General features: G+C 46.2%; 1 pseudogene; it reads left to right on the top strand.

Annotated features, from left to right (window-relative positions):
- The first annotated feature begins 5,763 nt into the window (after positions 1-5,763).
- On the top strand, positions 5,764-6,992 carry LOC149872766 (uncharacterized; annotated as a pseudogene).
- The last annotated feature ends 551 nt before the right edge of the window (positions 6,993-7,543 follow it).

The raw sequence follows: 7,543 nt of genomic DNA, 5'->3' as shown, positions 1-7,543 counted from the left end.
AGTCCCCTCATTCCTGACCCAGAAAGCCAGGTATGTGGGTGAGGGATTAGTGGGGATGATGGTGGGCATATAGGATGAGCTGCTCAGGAGGGATGGGTCCCCTGCCCCCCACAGGGTGCAGCCCCCCCTCACAGCTCACAGACTGCCCCCCTCACAGGGCCACAGCCCCTCAACCAGGGCCAAAGTCCCCAATAGGGGCCACGTGCCCCACTACAAGGGCTACTGCCTCACCCCCTGCAGGACCCATATGCTCCCTGCCCAGCCCCATTCCCCTCAGCCACCCACCAATTACTGCCCTGCCTGGTCCCAGCCCCATAATCGCTGCCCCACCCAGCCCCAGCATCCCAGCACTGAAAAAATAACCATCCCTGCACTCACCAGCTGTAGCAGTGGTCATCGGGGCCTCTGGGGCCTCACAGCAGATCTCCCCTGCACGTGTGGAGCAGCAGGGGGCAGAGGAAAACAACGCAGCAAAGACAGCAGCAAGTCATCAGAAGTGTGAGGTGGAGACCAGTAAATTGCATGCCCAACTTAGGGCTCATAAAGGAGTGGTAGCAGCTGTAAGGTTGAGAGAGAATTGTGATTTTGAGTCCCCTGAGAAAGTAGAGATACTTCCTGATGCAGTCCCCAAAAGCCCATTCAACCCCGATTGGCCCCACATGCATAATGTTGCCCCTGTTACCACAAAGGAGGTTAAACGCCTAGTTGTAGGAGATTATCTTCCCACAACGGAGATAGTCACTGACATAGTGAGATGGTCTCCCAGTCAAGCCAAACCTATTGCTGAGAGTCTGGGGCCACTGAACTGAGACACTGCTATTGCATGGCTGGCTCATGTTTGGCAAATGTACCCCTCTGCTGATGGCATAGACTTAACTCAGTTAGCTCAGTTATGTGCCTCTCCTTGTGATGCAGATGCTCTAGACATGGGCATAGGGTCTTGGGAGCGAACTGCTCCTGGACCCCGGGAATGGATGATAAGCACTCTTAAAATATTACTGCCTGCTTCTTCCCTTAAGAAATTGTATGTAATGGAAGAGCAGAAGCCAGGAGAAGCCCCAGAATCTTACCTGATCCGAAAGAAAATGCTAGCAGTTGTCTCTGATTCATTACCCCAGACAGAAGAGAATGGAGTTATCACTCTCCAGTATCAGAGACCTGAATTAATACAGACCACCTATGCAGGGTTAAATTCCCAGACAAAAATGACCATAGGGATTGTGGATTTAGAACACGTAACCTGTAATGAACTAGTGGCAAAAATCAAACAGGCAGGAGATTTCCTGCGAGAGACTGGTGTCTTAAAGAGACAAGCAGGCAAAAAGATTACATCAGAGCCTGTGCAGGCTATCACCTTTTCAAATAATGGTCCTCACTCTGCCAGTCGCCCTCCCAATTCTAATTCCCCTTTGCCTCACAACCCTGGGCAACGACAACCCAAGGAATCCCTTAGGAGAATGATTTGGAAAGAGCTAGTGAATTTAGGGGAGGATATGGGAAAATATGATCGCCAGCCCATTAGTGTCCTGATTAATGCTTTGTCTCAAGCCATACGGAGAGCAGAGCTAATGCAGGGAGGACCCCCTCAGCCCACTGCCCCAGTACAGAGTGCATCCCATGCACCCGCTTCCTGTCAGCACCAGACCCCTGCCTCCTCTCCTGAGTGGAGGCTCCAAAGGGAGTCCGCTGATCAATAGGGGTGCCCGGTTCTCCTCGGGTGTCCCCAGCTGGTCGCAAGACTTTAGTGTGATGTATGGGGGAGACCCACTGTGAGGGCTACAGTGGGGAACTCAGGGATGTTAGCCCAATTGCTAGTGGATACTGGATCTTCTGTAAATATTCTAAGTCCCCAGTGGATCTTTGGAGGGAGACCCACCACAAAACATGTTCAGCTCAGCAGATATGGGGGAGAAATTCAGGAAGCTCCTGTCTGGCAGGATGTTCCCTTGCAAGTTGACAGATTGCAAGGGAAAGTAGAGTGCTGTGCTCATGAGGGAAATGAGAAGGGAATCCTAGGAGTTCCTTTCCTCCAGACATTTCAGCTGACTGTAGATCTAGCTAATGCAGTGTTATGGAAGTTAAAAGGAGGACCTGCAGAAGTCTCTGCTGTGCATCCTTGTGCTGCCATAAAGGCACCTACTGCCACCCTAACCTCCATTAGTGATTCATGGGTACAGGAATTTACCAGTTTGTGGACCAAACATAAGGCGGAGTGTGGAAAAATAAATGCTGAAGTTTTGATTGAAGGAAAAGATCCCCCTCCTCAAAGGCAATATAAATACCCAGCTGCAGCAGAGGAAGGCATTAAAGATACTATAGACTGTCTCTTAGAACAAGCAGTGCTTGTGCCTATGCAAAGCATTTGCAATTCTCCAGTATGTCCAGTCCTTAAAGCGGACAGGGTCACTTATAGAATGACAATAGATTTCTGTGCCTTAGAAATCAGCCACCCCTGCCGCTGCTTATGTAGTAGCTAAATACAATAAAATCTTGGCAGCAGTAGCAGCTGGCTCCAAATGGTTCTCTTTAATCGATTTGGCTAATGCTTTCATGGCTATCCCCCTCCATCCTTCATGTTGGTACAAGTTTGCTTTTACCTATAGGGGACAACAATATACCTTCAGCTGAACTCCCCAAGGTTTCCATTCTTCCCCTAGTATTTGTCATGCCCGTGTCACTAAAATGTGGAACCGTTTGAGCCCTAAACACCACTCACACGTGATTTCATACGTGGATGACATTTTGATACACACCCCCACTTCAGAAACGAACAGAGAAATCACTAAGGAGGTGTGGAAACTGGATTTAAGGTGAATACAGAAAAGGCTCAGTTAGTGCAGCAACAAGTGAAATACCTGGGTGTATGTCTTGGAGAGGATGGCAGGTCTCCAGATCAGCAAAGGGTAGAGACAATAGGAAAGCTGCCTGCTCCCACAGACACACACTCTGCGAGCTCTTTTAGGAACTTTTAACTTCTCCAGAGAGTTCATTGAAATGTTCTCTGACAAAGCTAAGCCTCTGTACAAATTATTAAAGAAAAACAGGATTTGGGAATGGGGAGCAGACCAACAAACTGCCCTGGCTACCTTAAAACAAGATTTAGCTTGTGCTTCAGCACTGGCACATCCAGGCTCTGGCCTTCCTTTTGTGATTCAGTTGGCCTCTTCAGAAACAAGCATTGGAGCCACTCTTAGTCAAAAGCAATGTGATAAGCTCCGAGTCATTGCATATGCCTCCAGGCTCTTAAATCAAACAGAGCAAGGCTTTACCCCCTGTGAAAAGGAGTGTCTTGCCCTGGTCTGGAGCCTTGCGCATTAGGAATTTATTATTGAAGGGTCAAAAGTCATTGTTCAGACTGTGCATTCCCCACTTAAGTACATCATATCAGGGAAAATACAAGATGGCCAGGTTTCTAACCCACGCATTGCTCGGTGAACTCTTGCCCTAGTAAACCGAGAAGTAGAGTTTAAAAAAGAGCAAGTTGTTTCACCAGCCCCATATGGATTAATCATAGAAGGAGAGGAGCATACCTGCCCCCTCCCTCTTCTAAAACACTTTGAATGGCCTGTCAAGGGAGGCAAGAGGCTTGCAGATGCACAACAGAAGGGGTTTGTAATTTGGTTTACAGATGGATCAAGCTTCTACCATAAGGGGCATCCCCAAACAGGGTATGGAGCCCTCTGCATAAATGACGGAGAGGTGCTCCAAGGACCAGCTCACCCCCATTCTGCCCAAGCAGCTGAAGTAGGGGCAGTCAAAGCCATCCTAGCTTATGAATCTCGGGACACTTCTGTTGCTATTTATACTGACTCTCACTGGGCAGCCAGAGCAATCACTGTGTGGCTCCCACTGTGGTTAGATAGAGAAATGGTAGCTGCAGATGGGCACCCCATTTCTCATTCAGACAAATGAAGACAAATTGCTGACCTGATCAGAGAAAGAACTGGGGACACCTGGGTAACTCACACAAAGGGGCATCAGAAAAATCACTCAGAAGAAGCACACTGGAACAATAAAGCTGATACTTTAGCCAAGGCTGCTGCTACTAGTAACCACACTGAAGACACAGACCAGGTAAAGAAAATAGAAGCAGTAACTACCCAGAGACAAACTTTAGGGAAAGGAATAGATATCTAAGACTTAAGTATCCTTCAGGATGGGGATACAGAAATCCAGTCCTTAGCCAAAGCAGGAAAAGATCTCACTGGCAAATACAAGATTGAGTAGTATGATAATGTCTGGTGGGCAGTGAATACAGATGGTCAAAGGCACTGGGTAATCCCCAGCCAGGTACGGGGGGACCTGATTCAGTTTGTGCATGAGAAAGGACATAAAGGGAAACAGGAGACTTTGAACAGGATTAAAGATACAGGCTGGTGGCCAGGCATGAAAGCAGATGTAGATCAATGGTGTGATAATTGCTTACAATGTGCGATGGTTAATGCTGATCACCAAGTTCAAAAGAATGCATTAGGGCATCAAAGAATAGAGGGTCCTTGGTCCTGGATTCAAATAGATTATATAGGTCCTTTGCCCACCACGAGTAGAGGGAATAAATACTGTCTGGTAATAGTAGACCCCTTCTCTAAATGGGTGAAAGCCATCCCTACTAAAATCAACACTGACTCTGTCACTGCTAAACAGCTTTTCAACATAGTCTTCTCAAGAATGGGAATTCCCCGAGTAATTGATTCAGATTTAGGATCTCATTTTGTGGGAGATGTTATGCAAGAGCTATGTAAGGCTCTAGGCATTAAGCAACGTTTCCACATAGCCGGACACCCTGAGTCCTCTGGACAAGTAGAACAAACCAATCGTACTCTGAAGGAAGCTTTGAGAAAACAGGTAAAGAGCTCAGGAAAAGATTGGGATGAAAAGTTACCAATCATCTTGATGGCCCTAAGAGGCTCTAAGGCAATACATGGATACACTCCCTTTGAGGTCATGACTGGAAGGCACATGCGCATGCCTGAAAGCTGGTGGTTAGGACTAGAACTGCTTAGTGCCTGGGAAGGGAAGGTGGTGACAGATGAATGGGTACAGACCCTTGTAGAAGCAATAGCTGTGCTACACAAGCAAGTGGCAACACAGCTAGGCATAATACAGCAAAACACAGACAAGAAGCTAGGATGGGGAAAACCTCCTTTAATATGGGAAATAGGCAAACCAGTAATGTATAGGAAGTTTTCAGCAAAGGAACACCCTTTGACTCACACCTGGGATGGTCCTGGCTTTATTGTAACTACAGCCAGCCCCAATGTTTATCAGGTTGAAATACTGAATGGAAAAGGTAGAAAACCTTGGAGAAAATCTTTTCATTCTTCACAGCTCAAAGAATGGAAGGGTAAACCACCTGACCGTCAAGGATAGGGTAAACAGTCTTTTCTATCCTGCCGGCCACCCTTCTTGGCTAGCAGGAAGGAACGGCTTTGAGCCGTTGGAAAATATGCATTGGATAGGCTTGTCAGTGCCTACCCCGATGATGAGGCAGGAAAAGGCCAGAGAAGTGCTCAACTTGTTATGGCCACCCTCTCATAGATCAATGCTCCACTTTTATCCTGCAATGTGATCCCAGCTTCTCCCGGTATATACGGGGGGAGTGTGGGAGTTTGTTTTTCTTTTCTCTGTTCCTTCATAGCTCTCCAGCATGAACCCTGATGTCCCATAGCTGCACCAAAACACTGCAGTATCTGGAGTCTGATTTCCAGACTCTTTTGCAAATATAGAAGTTCTTGCTATAAACTGTTATATGCCACTGAAAATATGGGGAAAATGGGAACTCCATTAACCGCATCTTTAAAAATGTTAAGTGAGGAACAGCAGCTAATAAGTAAGGTATTTCCTGGGTGGGAAGGACTCATAGAAGGGGATGAAAAGTTAATGATGTCTGGTGTACAGTCTCTCCAAAATAATGTATCATTGGCTTTAGCATATGAGCAAGCTTAGGCTCTCACCCAAAATGTCATCATGGGAATGATTCGGCAAGCCATGATGGGAAAAATTCCCATGGAAGCAATCCACCTGATTCGGCCCCATGCAACGGAGGAAGAATTAGCCCTCTAGCCCTGGTGGAGATCAGTTAATGCTTCATACAATCACCACCAGCAAAGCTTGCAGTTATTCCTTATAACTGTGGCAGGCAAGGAAATTAGAACAATCCACCCAGTAGTCCAATTAGGATTACAAATTGATGATAGGTCAGTGATATACTCCAGGGATCATAACACTTGGGCCTGGCAGAAAGATAATGCATGGAAGATAGTAAATGTAAAAGGGTGTAGGAGAAAAGAAGGCTTGGGTTACATCTGTGAAGACCAAGCATTGGAGGAGCATGATGAATATTTTTTTCCACAACCTGGGAACAAGTCTCACTGTTCCTTCGATGTTATCCAAGAAAGGGAATCTGTTATTGTTTATGTGGGTAAAGCATGCATGTGCATGAGATCAAGATGTGATATTGTATTATTTAATGGATATTGGATTCAACCTATGGTGCCTTATATTAATCTCGTTTCTGTAATGTAACCACCATTGTTACTTGTGATCTTAAGTTTACTGTACCTGTATGGACCATACAACATTTGAATGCCTACCCTGAGCTCTACAAAGAGGTGTCCCCCATTTTACTACGAATGGGTCTCATCACCATTAAGAACCTATTAACTCATCCCTCTTTACAAGCTGAACTGCAAAGACTCAAAACTTTGGGAGAGAATGGCAAACTCGAGATTCAACACTGCAATCAGGAGATCTCTAAGCTAGTGGCTACAGTTAAAAATGCAGGCCATCACTCCTGGTGGGAGGTTTTGTTTGGACGGAGTCCCAATGCAACAGGACTTTTAAATGTCATGCTTCACCCCATTGTAGTAATTATTAGTTTTCAAATTATGCTAGTGATTGGTCTAATGCTACTAGTTTGCTGGATCCAGAGACTGATGCGACGATTGCAATGAATAGAAGATCAGAACCAGTACCATGGAGCAAAGATGTGATGGGGATACTCGCTCAACGCAAACACCTCATAAATGGGGGGAATTGTTACCTGTCAGCTCCATGTTCTTGGGGAACCCTGACACAGGACACAGACTGTCTGACTCACAAAGAATTGCCCTCCCCTCACCTCTACCTAAACAGAAGCTGATTAAAATGCAGTGAGAGATACACCTAAAAACCTCCAGATAAGGGTGACAAAAGTGAAACAACTGCCCTAGGTCTCATTTGCATCGGAGATGGGAACAGATGACCATTCATTTACATGAGAGATGGAGAACAGAAAGCCTGAAGCAGAGACTGCAGTGAATTCTGGGATCGGCGAAGCAGGGGAGCACTGCATGATGGGGAAGCTGTGTTCCAAATGCTAATCAACCCTTACACCCAGCTCAGCATTTATCAGACCAGTTTTAATCTGGATTTACAAAGGACTTTTCCTGCCCCCCACACACACACCTGTAAGCAAAAGTAAGTTTCCTAGGCATCTCGGGCCGTACATTCCCCGGTCCCACTATGGGAGGCCTATGTAAACTTAATTGGCTAAAACTCAGTT

This window comes from Crocodylus siamensis, chromosome 1, assembly GCF_052110815.1.
Source record: "Crocodylus siamensis isolate JL-2025a chromosome 1, ASM5211081v1, whole genome shotgun sequence".
Lineage (NCBI taxonomy): Eukaryota > Metazoa > Chordata > Crocodylia > Crocodylidae > Crocodylus > Crocodylus siamensis.
Note: the sequence above shows the minus strand (reverse complement) of the source record. Positions and strands in the feature narration are given on the sequence as shown.